Here is a 19,375-nt window from a genome sequence, read left to right on the forward strand (position 1 = left end):
GTTGGAATTATACCCCATCGTGGCAGCTGCTCAGGCATGGGGCCACCTCTGGGCTAACTTGCCAGTGATGTTTGTGACAGATAACCAGGCCTTGGTCGACATCTTGGCCAAGGGCAGGGCCAAGTCCCCCAAGATCATGGCGCTGTTGCGCCAGCTGGTTTGACTGGCACTGTCACATAACTTCCATGTGCATTGTAGCCACATCCCGGGGGAGAGGAATGTAGCAGCCGACGGACTGTCTAGGTTTAATTTTGAACTCTTCTTCCAGGTCATGCCGGAGGCCGAGCCACGCAGATATCCCACCCCGCCTTTCAGTTCCCTGTCAATGGACTAGGCTTGCTCGTCTCGTCAGCAAGGGACCTGGCGCAGCAGTCCCTTGCCCCAAACACGGCCAGGAACTACCTTTCAGGCCTGAAAACCTTCCAGGAGTTTTCACGTCTGCACCCGCAGGCGGGCCTGGCGGACATTCCTTACATCATGGCCTTCATCGCCCATTGCCACCACCAGTTACACCTCTCCTACAACACCATTAAGTTGTACCTAGCAGGCGTCCAACACCACACCATGCTCCGCAACCCAGGGGGTGGATCCATTTTTTCTGCGCATGCAGTCAAGGCCACCTTACGAGGGGTCCAGAAGGGTGGGTCCAATCCCTCGTCCCGCAGGCAGGGCGTCACGGGAGAGATGTTCCGGAAATTATCTTCAGCCCTGGATGGTGCTCCTTTTGGGCCCTTTTCCAGCTTAATCATCAAAGCTGCCATGTACTTAGCTTTTTACGGCTTCCTTAGGCCAGGCGAGTTCACGTGCAGCACGGCGGGACGGTGCAGCCTGCACCGAGAGCAGCTGGTGAGGGTGGTTGACCATTACGCGCTGAAGATAATTATCTCCAAAACCAGTCAAACAGGCCCCCCGGTGGAGGTCCAGTTTTTTCCCACTAGTAATGAATGGTGCCCGTTACAGGTATTTGGATCCACAGGATTTACTTTATGCTGTTAAAAACAAAGCAGGGCGCACCATAGGGTAATACCGTTGGTAGACAGATAAAATAAATGGTTCCAGTACAGGGCTCACCTTTTGTGGTTGTGCTATCTGTAGGCACAACTCTAGTAAAAGCTTGTCAATACATGTGATGGAGTCACGATTCGCTGGTGGATCTGCAGCCGCGGAGGGATGACTTCTTGTCGGAGATCCCTGAAGTCTCCAAGAAGTGATAGGATACAGAGGTAAAGAGATAAAATATCCCAGGGCGCAAGAATCCAATCCCTTGGATTCTTGCGCCCTGGGATATTTTATCTCTTTACCTCCGTTACAGGTATTTGACCAGCTCATCCTCGCCCTCCGGGATGCGCCACCTCACAGCCCTCTGCTACCCCATCTGAAGGGAGCTCTCACCACGGCGCAATTCATCAGCCACATCCGCACGGTGGCTGCTGGCTTAGGGTTGGACTCAGGAGCAATATCCGGTCATTCCTTCCGCATTGGGGCAGCCTCCGCGGCTTCCCGGCAGGGGGTCCCCGCCCACGTCATCCGAAAGATGGGGAGATGGCGTTCGTCTTGCTTCACCAGATACATACCTAACCCGCAGGTGGAGATTTCGCAGGCATTTCAGTCTTTGGTGTTATAAGGTAATAAAGTCTTACACCTTAACTATTTTGTTGTCATTTTGCCCCCTTTTAGGCTACTCTCATACCCGGCTCCAGGCACACCTCAGCCGGTTAGGTTCCAGGCAGGCACGCTGCCCAAGTTTCGTATTTAGCCTTGACCACAAGTTGGTAAGGCTGAGGTTCAGCCTGCATTTGTGGGAGGGGCTTGAGCCTATTTAAACCCCCACTTACCTCATCACAGTGGGCGTTCCGGTTCTTGGTCCCACCCACCCTTTCCCTTCATTTCAAGGGTCCTCCTTAGGGTAGCCCCCTTTTAGGCTACTCTCATACCCGGCTCCAGGCACACCTCAGCCGGTTAGGTTCCAGGCAGGCACGCTGCCCAAGTTTCGTATTTAGCCTTGACCACAAATAGATATATAGTATTTTAAATGACTTATCCACTCCACTTGTTTTATATGTCTCCCAAAATGGAGCATCACCTTTCCTCCTCTAATGATCCAATGTCATTTAAATTTACGTATTGGGACACTTCACTGCAGACCACTGAAGAAGGAACAAGTTGTTCCAAAACGCATTTGGGATATATGGGAATGCAGTGAAACTCTATATAACTTTACATATTTTGAAATACTGCGTCCTAAAATTTGTTGAGGCGCATCATTCTCCATCTGGATATCAACACCCAGTAGGAGGGATTCACATCTATATTGCTGACTGACTGGCTCTCTGAATTTGAACAGGATAATACGGCATCACAAACCACGTGGGACGCCACGGCACGCCGATACACAAGCCTGCACAGATCAAGCGCCAGCAGCCGTAAGCCCTCATCCCAGGAGACGCCAGCAAGTACAAGACGGGTAACGTACTACATGTGACTACAAACAGTCACTGTTACATACCTCTGTAATACATATACAGGGATTTACACAGAGATACATGAACTATACAGGCAGCACGGCATCTCAGTAGAATCTCTATCTGTTGTTTTACACAGAGAACTCGTGAGTGACCTGATTTAACAGTGTGTATAATACTGCATTACCGCATTATCGCCATTAATCATCTAACAGGACGCTCTCTATACTATCACATTGGGAGATTTTTTTATTGCTATATATACCATTACAGTAACTCTACCATCTAAGCAGCTTAATTTGAGCGATATATCAACGACCCCAAAATATATATGACAATTTAACATCTGCATCAGAATTGGACATTCTTCTTTTTATATTTACTTTTTATGTTTACATTTTTTTTTATTTTATTTACATTTTTCAAGTTGATCAACTTATATTTTTAATTGCAATTTAATGTGGAAAGTATATTATATCTATATTTGAATAAATTGATTTTATTAGCCACGCAATTAGAGATATTCATCTATATGCCTAGATATTGGAATGCCCTGCAAATTTCCTATTCCTTCATTATTTTACATTGCCAGTGGAGCCCCTGCCACTGGGCTCCCTGGAGACCTGGCGCACCGTTTGCCTTGGGTGCTACCTTCTTCATCAGTGCTGCTGTCACCTGACAAGGGAGGTGGCACCCATTCTAGGTCACCCTCCTCTTCATCCCCTGTGATGTGAGGGAGTTTTGGCTAACTTTATTGGGTTGGGGACAATGGGGAAAAAATGAAATAAAATAGACACGAAACCCTAAGACAATGACACTAAAACAGACAGGATAAGACTTTTTTTTTTTTACAGACAAAAGACGCTGACAATAAACCCTCCCTAGCACACGAAACCCTAAAACAGTAACACTAAAACAAAGCCAAAGACTTTTTTTTGTTTTTTTGTTAGTTTTTTTCACAGACAAAAGACGCTGACAATAATCCCTCCCTAGCACACAAAATCCTAAAATAGTAACACTAAAACATAGCAAAAAGGCTTTTTCTTTTGTTTGTTTTGTTTTTACAGACAAAAGACACGGACAATAATCCCTCCCTAGCACACGAACCCCTAAAACAGTAACACTAAAACACAGCCAAAGGCATTTTTTGTTTTTCACAGACAAAAGACGCTGACAATAATCTCTCCTTAGCACACAAAACTCTAAAACAGTAACATTAAAACACAGCCAAAGACTTTTTTTTTTTAACAGACAAAAGACGCTGACAATAATCCCTCCTTAGCACACGAAATTCTAAAACAGTAACATTAAAACATAGCAAAAGACATTTTTTTTTTCAGAGACAAAAGACGCTGACAATAATCCTAGCACACGAAACCCTAAAACAAAGCAAAAGACTTATTATTTTTTTTACAGACTAAACAGATAGCAAAAGGCTACACTATATTATATCTCTTTCTAACCTACACTACACCCTGCACTGGAACCTATCAGCTACACTATTCACTAACTAACCTACACTATCTACCATTAACTATCTGGATTATATATATGAGGTATCAAATGTAATATGACAGCAATTCAGCAAAGCACAAAAATCACACTCCTTTCTCTTTCACAACTGCATGAAACAGCACAAAATGGATGCTGGGGAGGTTCTTATATAGTAAGGGGTAGTCAACTTTCCAATTGGTTGCTAGGGATGTTGCTAAGCTCTGACAAAGATATTGCAGCCTTCTCATTGGCCCACAAGCTAGAAGCAGGGAGGGATCATGTGTACTGTTTTAAAAATAAATAAAAGAATATTCGAGATTACGAATATATAGTGCTATATTCTAAATATTCGTGAATTCTTGAAGTGCCGATATTCGCGATTTAAATTTGCTATTCGAATATTCGCACCCAACACTATTTTGTACAGTATGGTGCAGTGATTATACTGTATTGTACGGCGTGGTTTATGGATTATACTATACAGCAAATCTATGGAGGCTACACCATGCGGTATGATATACAGTTTAGTTCATACACCATGCCATACAATATACAGTATAGTTCATACATCATGTTGTGCAATATACAGTATAACCCCTGCATCATGCTATACAGTATACATTATAATCTATACACCACGCCGTACTATATACATTATAATCCATACACCATGCCATACAATATATATAGTATAACCCTTACACCATGTTGTACAATACAGTATAATCCCTTACACTATGCTGTACAATATAAAGTATAGTTCATACACTGTGCTATATATTATACAGTTGCAAGAAAAAGTATGTGAACCCTTTGGAATGATATAGATTTCTGCACAAATTGGTCATAAAATGTGATCTGATCTTCATCTAAGTCACAACAATAGACAATCACAGTCTGCTTAAACTAATAAGACACAAATAATTAAATGTTACCATGTTTTTATTGAACACACCATGTAAACATTCACAGTGCGGGTGGAAAAAGTATGTGAACCCCTAGACCAGTGATGGCTAACATTGGCACTCCAGCTGTGGTAAAACTACAACTTCCAAGATGCCCCCTTGCTTGGCTGCTCTCAGAACTGTATAGAAATAAATGGAGCATGCCGGGAGTCGTAGTTTCACCACAGCTGGAGTGCCAAGGTTAGCCATCACTGCCTTAGACTAATGACATCTCCAAGAGCTAATTGGAGTGAGGTGTCAGCCAACTGGAGTCCAATCAATGAGATGAGATTGGAGGTGTTGGTTACAGCTGCCCTGCCCTATAAAAAACACACAACAGTTCTGGGTTTGCTTTTCACAAGAAGCATTGCCTGATGTGAATGATGCCTCGCACAAAAGAGCTCTCAGAAGACCTAGGATTAAGAATTGTTGACTTGCATAAAGCTGGAAAGAGTTATAAATGTATCTCCAAAAGCCTTGCTGTTCATCAGTCCACGGTAAGACAAATTGTCTATAAATGGAGAAAGTTCAGCACTGCTGCTACTCTCCCTAGGAGTGGCCGTCCTGTAAAGATGACTGCAAGAACACAGCGCAGACTGCTCAATGAGGTGAAGAAGAATCCTAGAGTGTCAGCTAAAGACTTACAAAAGTCTCTGGCATATACTAACATCCCTGTTAGCGAATCTACGATACGTAAAACACTAAACAATAATGGATTTCATGGGAGGATACCACAGAGGAAGCCACTGCTGTCCAAAAAGAACATTGCTGCACGTTTACAGTTTGTACAAGAGCACCTGGATGTTTCACAGCAGTACTGGCAAAATATTCTGTGGACAGATGAAACCAAAGTTGAGTTGTTTGGAAGAAACACACAACACTATGTGTGGAGAAAAAGAGGCACAGCACACCAACATCAAAACCTCATCCCAACTGTAAAGTATGGTGGTGGGGGCATCATGGTTTGGGGCTGCTTTGCTGCGTCAGGGCCTGGACGGATTGCTATCATCGAAGGAAAAATTAATTTCCAAGTTTATCAAGACATTTTGCAGGAGACCTTAAGGCTATATTTCCACCAGCTGAAGCTCAACAGAAGATCGGTGTTGCAACAGGACAACGACCCAAAGCATAGAAGTAAATCAACAACAGAATGGCTTAAACAGAAGAAAATACGCCTTCTGGAGTGGCCCAGTCAGAGTCCTGACCTCAACCCAATTGAGATGCTGTGGCATGACCTCAAGAAAGCGATTCACACCAGACATCCCAAGAATATTGCTGAACTGAAAGAGTTCTGTAAAGAGGAATGGTCAAGAATTAGTCCTAACCGTTGTGCACGTCTGATCTGCAACTACAGGAAACGTTTGGTTGACGTTATTGCTGCCAAAGGAGGTTCAACCAGTTCTTAAATCCAAGGGTTCACATACTTTTTCCACCTGCACTGTGAATGTTTACATGGTGTGTTCAATAAAAACATGGTAACATTTAATTCTTTGTGTGTTATTAGTTTAAGCAGACTGTGATTGTCTATTGTTGTGACTTAGATGAAGACCAGATCACATTTTATGACCAATTTGTGCAGAAATCCATATCATTCCAAAGGGTTCACATACTTTTTCTTGCAACTGTACATTATAATTAGAGATGAGCGAATATTTCAAAAATTCGATTCGCCGGTTCGCTGAATTTTTTGGGGAAAACAACAGTTTGATCTGAATATATTCACAGTGAATTACATTAAATAAAGGCTATTTCCTGGCTTTATAGTGGTGTACAACACTGTGCCTTGCAGTAACAAGCATAGAGAGTCTGCAGTGGTAGTAAAATAATACTGTCAGTCAGTATGACATGCAGATGACAAGATCACTGCATACTTCACTTATTTGGGCAGTCACGGGGCCAAAACTGACAAAATAACTCAAGTATGAACTCAGCCTTACAGGTCGATGTTAGCGCCAAGAAGAAGCGCACTCCTTTTACACCGTCGTCAGCTGATTCCAGATAGATTTCAACAGAACCTGCTCTAGTAAACGTTTACACAAGTAGAGCCCTCCTGACAGAGTGGAGAGGGTGTCAGCAGTAAGTTTTTGTCAACGTCACTGATTAATTTGCCCTTCCTCTGATCCGTCAGAACAATAACCCACAAAAAACGGATCCTGTCTGTGGAGTATACGCCTACACTCAGTCAGCATTTGCTCAATAATCCATCAGTATTGCTAATGCCAAAAAACACAGGAGCGGATCTAAAACAGAGATGACATATGAATAGAATATTTGCATGTCTTCTGTGATTTGTACCCACTCCTGCTTTTGGCTACCAAATCATAAGCCAATTCTGATGGGACCATACAGACCTTACAGTTGCTACACAGACAGGATCCGTTGTGCATCTAATTTTTCCTTCCTTCTGACAGATCAGAAGAAAGGTCAAATAAATGATGATGTCAGCCAGGCCGAAAACCAAAATAGTGGACCAGTCATGAAGTGGGGAGGGTGGGAACAGCATGAGAAGTCCACAGAGTGAACCTATGACAAAGTGATGAGGTGGAAGCAGCATCAGGAGACCACAGAGTGGCCCAATGACAGGGTCTTGAGGTGGCAGCAGTATGAGGAGGCAACCGAGTGGCACAATGACACAGTCTGGAGTTGGCAGCAGAATGAGAAGGCCACAGAGTGGCACAATGACATATTCTTGAGGTGGCAGCAGCATGAGGAGGCGACCGAGTTTCACAATGAAAGAGTCTGGAGGTGGCGACAGCAGCAGTAGCATCAGGAGAAGGCCACCGAGTAGCAAAATGACAGAGTCTGGAGATGGCAGCATCAGGAGAAGGCCACCAAGTGGCACAATGACAGAGTCTGGAGTTGGCAGCATTAGGAGAAGGCCACCAAGTGGCACAATGACAGAATCTGAAGTTGGCAGCATTAGGAGAAGGCCACCGAGTTGCACAATGACAGAGTCTTGAGGTGGCAGCAGTATGAGGAGATCACCGTGTGGCACAATGACAGAGTCTAGAGGTGGCAGCAGTATGAGGAGACCACCGTGTTGCACAATGACAGAGTCTAGAGGTGGCAGCAGTATGAGGAGGCCACCGAGTGGCACGATGACAGAGTCTAGAGATGGCAGCAGTATGAGGAGGCCACCAAGTGGCACAATGACACAGTCTGGAGTTGGCAGCATCAGGAGAAGGCCACCGAGTGGCACAATGACAGAGTCCAGAGGTGGCGGCAGCAGCAGCAACAGCATCATGAGAAGGCCACCGAATGGCACAATGACTAAGCCTGGAGGTGGCGGCAGCAGCAGCATAAGGAGAAGGCCACCGATAGGCACAATTACAGAGTCTGGAGGTGGCTGCAGCAGCAGTATCAGGAGAATACCACAGAGTGGCAAGGTGACATAGTGTGGATATAGCAGCATCAGGAGGATACCACAGAGTGGCAAGTTGACATAGTGTGAAGATGGCAGCAGCAGCATCAGGATACCACAGAGTGTGAAGGTGACATAGTGTGGAGATGGCAGCAGCAGCATCAGGAGACCACAAAGTGACCCGGTGACAGAGTGGGGGTGGTGGGTGACAATACCAGTACCCACTGATGAAGGTTGGTTGAAAGAAGAAGCACTTGGCGTCAGATTTGTGGCATCAGGTGGGTGGCAGCATCAGAGTAGTAGGTTAGGCAGGTAGCCTAACCTACTACTGCTATATTTTTTTCAAGGTTTGCGTGAGGCGGCATGGATGATCTAATCAGATGCATCAGGCATTGGTGGGTGTAAATTCTGGCTGATCCACACCTGATTCATCTTGACAAAGGTCAGTCTCTCCACATTTTGGGGGTAACTATGGCCCCGCCACACTAAACACCCGCTCTGATGCCACGCTACTGGCCGAGTAGGACGGCTTTTCCAGGGCAAACTCTGCTAGTTGCGGCCACAAATCCAGTTTGGCTGCCCGGTAGTTCAGCGGATCTTCAATGTGGGGTGGCAGGGTGCTGGCCAAGTATGCCACCAGCTGCTGGTTCAGGTCCTGCTCCAGGTCTACCTGCTGATAATGAGTACTTTCTTCACTATGCGGGTGAAGAAAGCTACTCATCAGCAACTGTAGACTCAGTCTGCTGCTGAGGGAGCTGGTACTGCTCCTGCCATCCCACCCCTCCTCAGCAGCCATGGCAGTGGAAAGTGAGCGCAGAGGACCCCCCGGTCAGACCTGCGAGAGGATGGACGATTGCACAGATAATCAGTGGCCAACTGACTACATAGGATGTCTCTGTAGTAGTTCAGTTTGTCCTCCCTCTCGGTGGGTGTAAAAAATGCCCCCATTCTGGAGCGGTAGCGAGGGTCCAACAAGGTGGAGAGCCAGAAGTCATCCCTCTGCTGAATGATAACAATTCGGCTGTCACTACACAAACAAGTGAGCATGCATTGGGCCATTTGTGCTAGTGACTCGGAGGGACTCCCTGACTACATCTCCACTGCATACTGCCATGGTGTGTCTGGGTCATCTGTCTTCCTCATCGCCCTGTAGCTCCTCTGGCTGCTCCTGCTCCTCCTCTCCTGTCACCTGAGTAGAAAAACCACCTATTTTGCTACACATTGCCTATGCTCCAATGTCTTCCTCCACTTCCTCCTCCTCTTCCAGTTCAGCCCCAACAGGGCTCATGTGGCCATGAGATCTAGGGGCCACGTCTCCAGTCCCCTGACCAGGGAAACGAGGTGCAGAACAGCGTGACACCGCCATGCCCTGCACATTTGGTATGCTGGAGGGGCACTGTGACTTGTCCCTGCAGTGGAGGCTAAGGACATGGTGGAGGATGAGGAGGCAGAGGCGGACATTGTCGCCGGACCAATTGCATGACAACATGGAGGCGGAAGTGGCATGACCTGGCCAAGTTGTTTGTGTGGCTGTGCAGGAACCACATTTACCCAGTGGGCCGTAAAGGACATGTATTGTCCCTGACCGTAGTTACAGCTCCACATATCAGCACTGCCGTGCACTTTGGCAGACACCGACAGGCTCAAGGACTGGCCCTCCTTCTGTTCTACATATTTGTGCAGGGCTGGTACTGCCTTTTTCCCAAAGAAATGACGGCTTGGGACTTTCCACCTCGGCTCGGCACAAGCCATCAGTTCTGTGAAAGGAGCAGAGTCCACCACTTGAAAAGTGAGGGAATGCAGCACCAGAAACTTGGACAGGAGCACATTCAGCTTCTGTGCCGTTGGATGCGTGCACGCATACTGCTGTCTCTTGGCAATCGCTTCGGTGATCGATTGCTGACGGAATGACTGACGAGGATTAGGAGGAGCAGGAGGAGCAGGAGCATCTGGACCAGCAGAAGATGGGAATGACAGACAGGTCCCTTCGACTGAGGTGGTGGAGCCTTGAATGGCTGAAACCAGGTGCGTGCCACTGGGTGATGCAGCGGTTGCTGTGACAGGCTGGACCACCACATCGGAGCCACAGTTCTCCCAGGCCACTTTATGGTAACGCTGCATATGTTGACGCAGGGCCGTGGTGCCAACATTGGCACTCTGGCCACGCTCCACCTTCTGCCCACATATTCAACATATGGCCATGTTCACCTCCTCCGGCGGCTTAACAAAAAACTGCCACACTGCCGAGTAGGTGATTTTCCCCCCAACAGTCTGCACTGACTGACTACTATCCCCGCTGCCTCTGTGAACCCTTGCATCACTACTTCCCGGGCAGGTAGGCTGGTGCAAAGCGGATGGTCTACCCAGGGCATGTTTGGCTCCTGACCTCCCACTGCTGCCACCCTGCTGACTCCCAGCCATGCTACCACCTTGTTGGCTCAGCCACTGCCTCCCTCTTCTCCCGATGATGATGAAGCCTTTCTGCACCCGGCTCCCAAGTGCAATAGTGTCTGCAGGTCACTGATTTCCTCCTCAACGGTCTCTGGGTAAGGAGCCACTCTCCTCAACACTACTTGCCTGCCTAGCTGAGGAAGCGGCGGATGTCTCATCCAGATCTTGGCTGGGCAGTAGCTCGTCCTCTCTGTGTAGTGGAGCTGAGCCCACAACATACAATACTTCTGCGGCTGAGGGAACAGCAAAGGACAGAGGCAGGTTGAGTACAGGTGAGGGCACAGGGCCTGCTCCCTGGCCATGCCAACTAAGGGTTGTATCTGACGAACCCACCGACTGTTGGCTGGGGCTGTCTGATGTCACTTGGGATGAAGTGGATAGTTAACCAATCAAAAACCGCTGGGTTGCTGGTCACACCGGGAGCTCAGGCCTCTCGCTGCGACTCCAGCTGCCATGCCCCCTTACTCTGCTGTAACTTCTGCCTGCGCCAGAAACATTTAGGCCTCTGCCACTCCTCTATGCATGGTCTGGCACTTCTCTGTCTGACATACTTTTAGCTGAACTAAATAAATGTTTTTCTTTCATTACTGAAATAGGCCACTAAACGCTTTCAACACATATAACTGCAGAAGTGAACTGAGAATATATTTTTCTTTCTGTACTGAAATAGTCCACTAAAAGCTTTCACCACAAATAACTGCAACAGTGAAATGCGTATATATTTTTCTCTCTGTACTGAAATAGGCCACTAAACGCTTTCACCACAAAAAACTGCAACTGTGAAGTGCGTATATATTTTTATTTTTGTACTGAAATAGGTTACTAAACGTTTTCAACACATATAACTGCAGAAGTGAACTGAGAATATATTTTTCTTTCTGTACTGAAATAGGCCACTAAAAGCTTTCACCACAAATAACTGCAACAGTGAAATGCGTATATATTTTTCTTTTTGTACTGAAATAGGCCACTAAATGCTTTAACCACAAATAACTGCTACAGTGAAGTGCGTATATATTTTTCTTTCTGTGCTGAAATAGGCCACTAAACACTTTCACCACATATAACTGCAGAAGTGAAATGCGCATATATTTTTCTTTCTGTACTCAAATAGGACACTAAACGCTGTCGCCACAAATAACTGCAACATTGAAGTGCGTATATATTTTTCTTTCTGTACTAAAATAGGCCACTAAACGCTTTCAACACATATAACTGCAGAAGTGAACTGAAAATATATTTTTCTTTCTGTACTGAAATAGGCTGCTAAACGATTTCACCACAAATAACTGCAACAGTGAAGTGCGTATATATATTTTTCTTTTTGCACTGAAATAGGCCACAAAACGCTTTCACCACTAATAACTGCAACAGTAAAGTGCGTATATATTTTTCTTTTTGTACTAAAATAGGCCACTAAAGGCTTTTCAACATAGCACTTGCACCCCAATAACAAGAACAAATTCCTGGAATGACAGAGCTGTATAATGGCCCAAAAATCTTTCCCTGCACTTGTAAATCGCTTTTCTAGCACTGTCCCTAGCGCCTTCTGACGTGTCTCCCTGCACAAAGATTCTGTGAAATTATTCCTCCCTATCCTTTCCCTGCGCTTGTAAATAGCTTTTCTAGCACTGTCCCTAGTGCCTTCTGACGTCTCTTCCTGCACTAAGATGCTGTGAAATAATTCCTCCCTATCCTTTCCCTGCACTTATAAATCGTTTTTTCAGTTTCTTTTTTCACAATGAGGTTTTTCCAATTGCTATCCCTAGCGCCTTCTCACGACCGTCCCTGAACGCTGGAAAATGTCTGACTTCCTTTCTGCATGTCCTCACACGTGCAGCAGCCATTTTAGGAAAAATGCTATTCGTTACCACGAAGCGCAAGGAAATTATCATTCGTTGTGAATCTAATTTTTCCTGAAAGTCGGATCGAATTCCACTTTGTGTGATTCGATTCACTCACCTCTAATTATAATCCATACCTCATGCCGTGCAATATACATTATAACCCCTAAGCAGTGTAGGTGCTATACTGTATATTGTATGGCATAATGTATGGATTATAATTTTTACTGTACAGCATGCTGTATGAATGATACTGTATATCGTATGGCATGGTGTATGAACTATACTATATATTGTATAGCATGGTGTATGGATTATAATGTACATTGTACGGCATGGTGTATGGATTATAATGTACATTGTATGGCATGGTGTATGGATTATAATGTATATTGTAAAGCATGGTATAGAGGTTATACTGTATGCATGATGCTGTATGCAGGGATTATACTGTATAGTGTACGGCATGGTGCAGGGATTCTAATGTATACTATACAGCAAATGTATGGAGGCTACACCATGCTTGACAATATAACCTCTGTGCCATGCTGTACAATATACAGTATAAGCTCTATACAGTGTATATTGTATATTGTGCAGCACGGTGTATGCTATATGTTTATCACATAAACATACTCTGACATGAAACATATTCCACATGAAAACTTACAATCACTTGGCTTGGCCCTTGGGGATCTCGGACTTCACTTCAATTCTTTTGTGATAATTGTATTCATGGAGGGCAGGAACTGGAGTTGGAGGGGGTGGGGACTAGTGTAGCGGTCAGAGGAGGGAGAGACCGAAAGAAGTATTCAAGTACAGTACAGTGGAAAAGGAGACTGAAGCAAAAGCCGGCTTTATTAAAGAACCAAATGTAACTGCCGGACAAGCTGAGTAACAATACAGTACCACAGCACCAGAGGCACAATGGGCCAATTACAGGAATGGTATTCACAGGTGAACATAAGACAACAACAGTGGCAATGGAGTTTTGCATATACACAGAATGAGCTAAACAGGAAACAGTCAGCTTGCAGGCTACTCTCAACACTTATTCCCTATCTAGCCCTGCTACCCAGGGGACGCTTCTACAGCACACTGACTAAGTCCCTGACTCTATAACCTATCACAGGAAAGCACCGGTGCCACTCACAGTTCTGCAGATTCTCTTGGATCCAATAAGATGCAGTCTGGATCCAGGTCCGGTCGCTTGCTTGGCTGTCTTTCTCTCTCTGGTCACAGATGCAGCTCTCCACCTCTGGCAGGAAGGATCCGGCGTGTCTCTACACGGTCCCACTTCTTCTGGAACACACAGTGAAGTCCTCTGTGTGCAGCTCCACAGCTGTCAGGAAAATATCAGCTAAAATAGCCTCCTGCTGCTACAGTCTTTTACTGTTATCTCTCAGCAGCCCATCTCTCTCTGTTATCTCAGCAAGGCCCCCCCCCGGCAACTTCTGCAACAGCCCGGGAAAAATCTCTTAACTCTTTCTTAGCCTCTGGCCAGCACAAATCAGGTTCCTGTTTAGTCACAGTGGCCTCTGGTGGCCGGAGGGAACATGACAGTCTGCATAGATATAAGTGCTGGAAATGCTGCTGTTTGATTCAGGGCTGCCTCTTACACTAGGACTTAGATCTAAGAAGACGCCGCCTCCTCCTTCTTCTTTTGTCATGCTGCACTAGTGTCCTTCTCTTCCAGTAGCAACAACGTGGCAAAAGAAAGGAGGCAGGGCCAGCTTTGAGTGCTGCACAGGAATGTCCTGACATTAGCTAACACTATGCACTATGGTGTGTGCCTGTTCTAGGGTCGCTCACCATGGCAATGCACACCATGGAAATGGTGTGCATTGCAAGGATGGGCTTCCCTAGAATTCGAAACAAGCACACACCATTTGTAGTGTACGGGGACTGTAATTCCCATCACTACAAAAGTGTCACTTGGTGTGCTGTCGTCCCTCCTTAATTATGGGGAAGTTGGTATATGTCATCTTTATAAATTGTCATGTAATGTAATGCTATGTATTTCCCTGTTACTGTGAAACTTGCATGTACAGGCCTGCTAGGGGTGTCATTCCAGCTCTTAGTCACTAGAGGGAGCTAGGGAGCCCTAGTTTATATAAGGCCCAGACAGGGAAAGGAAGGGCAGTTGAGTCTAAAGTTGAGTCTAAAGTTGAGTCTAGAGTTGTGGTTGGAGACTAGACCATGTCAGAGACAAGTCCAGGCCTGAAGCCTGCGGTCCAGGAGAGGGTTTTGCAGTCCCTGTAACCGGGTTCCAGATTCAAGGAGAAGGTTCCCCTCCTGAATTGCCATATGCCGAAACAGGAATACCTCAGTTAAAGAGCCTGAGGAAGCTGAGAGGGAGACAGAGGCAAAGCGCAGAAAAGCAAGAGGTACTCAAGATAACAGAGGAGGTACTTTATAAAGAGAGAACCAAGGATATACGCCAGAGTTAAGGTATTGGGCCTTGGAGAAGATTTTCTATGTCCCAGGATCAGTCAGGAATAGAGTGCAAGCTCCTGTACTGCAAGTCCTGTGTTTCACACTCTGAAGTCACCTTGCTTAATCTGTATTGCCTGCATCGACCGTATTGAAAAATCAACTGTATGCAAAGGAACTGTGCTTCCGTTAATGTCTCTATATGGAAACTACTAAAGTTGGAGTTTTGTTTTAACATCACGTGGTTCCTCAGTTATTCCTGCTATCAGCAAATGGCGTGCCACCGTTTAATTGGCACTGGCGTCACGAACATTTTCCTACCATCACCTGCCTATGCAGAGAGTCAGCCGTCTCAGGTTAGTGTTTATTGCACTACTACACCCAGGAACACATTTCTACACACAACTTGAGTACGCTGCACCTCTCTTTTGGCGTCACGAACAGGATACGCACGCTTTCTAGTGCAAGAAGCGTGAACTTTGTGCCTTATACAGTTGCCCTGTGACCAAAGTGACAAATTGCCTGTTTATTTAAAGTGGACTTTGTGAACTGAAAATCATACCAAAAGTGTTCCTAAAACCTCTAAAAGCGCTGTGCAGTGTTGCGCTACCAAGAGGAAGGAAATTGCCACATCGGAGTGTGGTTTTGTGGACTTTTCATCATCCTGCTTGCTGTCAGTGAATAGACAGCGTTTCTTGCTAAAGATGGCCGCTGAGGCTACTGAAATAACTGCTGCGTCATCTTCATCCCGAAAAGGCAGGAAAAATTGGCGCCTTTCTGAGGAAATAGTGGGAAGGAGTTCAATGTCAGGCGCCACTGCTTATCTGGACATTTGCATGTCTGCAAGCATGGACACCGCCTTCCATATACTGGAATACCTGGGGGGCGGCCTCCCAGTGCAATGGGAGGAGCTGGCTGATTTAATTGACGGGACCCTATCGCTCTCCAGAGAAGGATCGAGCATGTTGGAAAGTGAACAGAGCGTTGCTGCAACGTCCGCACCTGAGATTTCAAAAATGAGTGCTATTGGTGTAGAGCCAGAGGAGGCTCCACCGGCCTACTCTCCGGGACCGGAGAAACCCGCCTGCCCGCCACGGGAGAAAGAACCAGAGCCCTGCTATGGCTCTTGGAGAGACTTCTTTCAACCCTCTTTCAAGTGGTCGTCACTTATGGCAGAGATCCGGGAGGCCGCTATAAAGCGGAATACAAAGACCAAGATCTATTATGAAGAGTTGACCAAGACAATCCATGAAAGACACACCAACACCCAACCCCGCCTGGAAAGGAGAAAGGGAGTGGTGGTGTCCTTTGACAAAACCCGTGGCTACGGGTTCATACAAGATTACCTGACTGGCAGAGACTTATATGTTAATAGAAGGTCTGTCAAGAGAGACTACCTCCCTTCCTATCAGCACAGCCTCCGCGAGGGAGAGGAAGTGGAGTTCACCCCTGCCGAGAGCCTGAGAGGCCCTTATGCCACTGCCGTGACCCGTCCCAAGCGAGAACCTGAGGACTGGGAGGCAGAAGAAGAAGACTACTCTGGCTGCGAGCGGGAACCGGAACGCTCTCCAGAGCCGGCCCATCACGCCTTCCAGGAGCGGAGCTCCTTCATTGGGCCTAACGTCTTCTGGCAGCCAACCGTGTTGGAAAAATGGGTGAGCCCTTACCCTTCCCCCGAGCTGCCTCGTCGGGAGAAGACCATGCAAGAGATGGAAAATCTAAAGGGACTTCGAAATACCTTTGAGAACATCCGGAGGGGTCGGAGACCCGATGCATCACCAGAACCTGCAGAGGCCGAGTCCGTGCCATCGGTGACAGTACCTGCGCCGGCGGCGCCAGCAGATGACCGCGACTCTGACACGGAGAGCATTGGTGAGCAGATTGTCCGGCTGGAGGAGAAGTTGCGGGAGCTGCGCAAGATCGCGACCGCCAGGATCCAGACGCCGCCGAAGAAGGACGAGGTAAGGGTGCCTGTCACGACCCGTAGACTACCTTCTGCTGCCACCGCTCCGCCAGTGCCCCAAAGAAGACCCCCTGTTGCTGTGAATTGCTGCACAGAGCCCACCGGACCGCTTGCGGCGGCGGTATCCACTCCACTTCATCCCACAATTATCATGCCGGGACCGGTACGGTCCACCCAAGGGTTTACCCCTAGGCCCATGGGGCCAATACCTATTAGGGGTCCCTTCACGTTGCAGCTTCCCCCTAACACTGTTATGTGGGCACATCCTCCTGTAGAGGACTACTACAGGCCGTACTTGCCAGCAGAGCCGGGTAATGATGACATACCCCTGTGAATCAGCCTGCTAGGCCTTTGATTTATTGCACCAACGAAAAATGCTGTTAACCCTTCCAGGACAGGAGTCCTATGTTCCCTGGTCGTTTGTTGCTGCTGCCAGTTTATCAACGGCTCAGTGGTGGGTGTTCACCACTGAAGTATTAAAGTCAACAAAGCCAAGTTTGTTTCCAGGACCTCCTGCCTGCTTTTGCTATCCCACGCCAAGTTGTGCCTGTTCCTGAGTTGCACCTTTTACCCTTAACCCCCTTTTCTCGTTGATCAGGGGTATTACAGCACTTGTCTTTGCTGTCATTTTATTGTGCAACTTGATACTAAGGAACCGTGCCCGGAGACAGACTCAAAAGAACCTGAGCCTCTGAGATTTTTGCTCTTTTAAAAGGAAATGTGCCCAGGGATGGACTCCACCGCACGAGAGCCTCTGTGATTTATTAGGAAAATAACCTGGGTACGGACTCATGTTTGTTCTTTGAGCCTCCAAGAACTTTTATACTGTTTTATCTATTTTGCTGTTCTATTATGGACTTATTCATTGTCATGGACTATCCTGGTTATAATGTTACGCTGTGCCAGGTCAGCGCCCCAGTTCCATTCACTATCCTGAGGAGAAGAGAACGACGCCCCTTGTCACCACCCTTCACCTTTGCCAATTGGACCTGATATGAATGTAAATGCAGATGAATTACATGTATGTATGCCTGCATGTCTCTTTTTTCTGTTTCAGGTAGAGATTCCAGTTGGGCGAGCCCTGATGGAGTACGAGGTCGTACTCAGCTTAAAGCAGTGGGGTATGTAGTGTACGGGGACTGTAATTCCCGTCACTACAAAAGTGTCACTTGGTGTGCTGTCGTCCCTCCTTAATTATGGGGAAGTTGGTATATGTCATCTTTATAAATTGTCATGTAATGTAATGCTATGTATTTCCCTGTTACTGTGAAACTTGCATGTACAGGCCTGCTAGGGGTGTCATTCCAGCTCTTAGTCACTAGAGGGAGCTAGGGAGCCCTAGTTTATATAAGGCCCAGACAGGGAAAGGAAGGGCAGTTGAGTCTAAAGTTGAGTCTAAAGTTGAGTCTAGAGTTGTGGTTGGAGACTAGACCATGTCAGAGACAAGTCCAGGCCTGAAGCCTGCTGTCCAGGAGAGGGTTTTGCAGTCCCTGTAACCGGGTTCCAGATTCAAGGAGAAGGTTCCCCTCCTGAATTCCCATATGCCGAAACAGGAATACCTCAGTTAAAGAGCCTGAGGAAGCTGAGAGGGAGACAGAGGCAAAGCGCAGAAAAGCAAGAGGTACTCAAGATAACAGAGGAGGTACTTTATAAAGAGAGAACCAAGGATATACGCCAGAGTTAAGGTATTGGGCCTTGGAGAAGATTTTCTATGTCCCAGGATCAGTCAGGAATAGAGTGCAAGCTCCTGTACTGCAAGTCCTGTGTTTCACACTCTGAAGTCACCTTGCTTAATCTGTATTGCCTGCATCGACCGTATTGAAAAATCAACTGTATGCAAAGGAACTGTGCTTCCGTTAATGTCTCTATATGGAAACTACTAAAGTTGGAGTTTTGTTTTAACATCACGTGGTTCCTCAGTTATTCCTGCTATCAGCAAACGGCGTGCCACCGTTTAATTGGCACTGGCGTCACGAACATTTTCCTACCATCACCTGCCTATGCAGAGAGTCAGCCGTCTCAGGTTAGTGTTTATTGCACTACTACACCCAGGAACACATTTCTACACACAACTTGAGTACGCTGCACATTACATGAAGTCCTGGGCTGCGGTGGTGAGCGGGCCTGCAGAGGCCATGATCAAGGGCATTAAGGAAGCTGCACGGCAGTGCGAGTGCGCAGCTTAGAGGGAACACTGCTGATGACGTATCCACAGGATAGATCATCAGTCTCTGTTCCACGGTGCTCACAGGAGAGCCGCTGTCTTCTCAAATAGCTGATCGGTGGGCATCCTAGGTGTCGGTCTCCACCGATCAGATATTGATTACCTATTCTGAGGATAAGGCAGCTTGCAGACGAGTGTTCCTCCCACAGCGAGTCTGCATCGCAGCACCCGGCCTGACCTCCCAGCACTGACGGGATTC

Source organism: Bufo bufo, chromosome 5 (assembly GCF_905171765.1).
Source record: "Bufo bufo chromosome 5, aBufBuf1.1, whole genome shotgun sequence".
In the NCBI taxonomy this organism is placed as follows: Eukaryota; Metazoa; Chordata; class Amphibia; order Anura; family Bufonidae; genus Bufo; species Bufo bufo.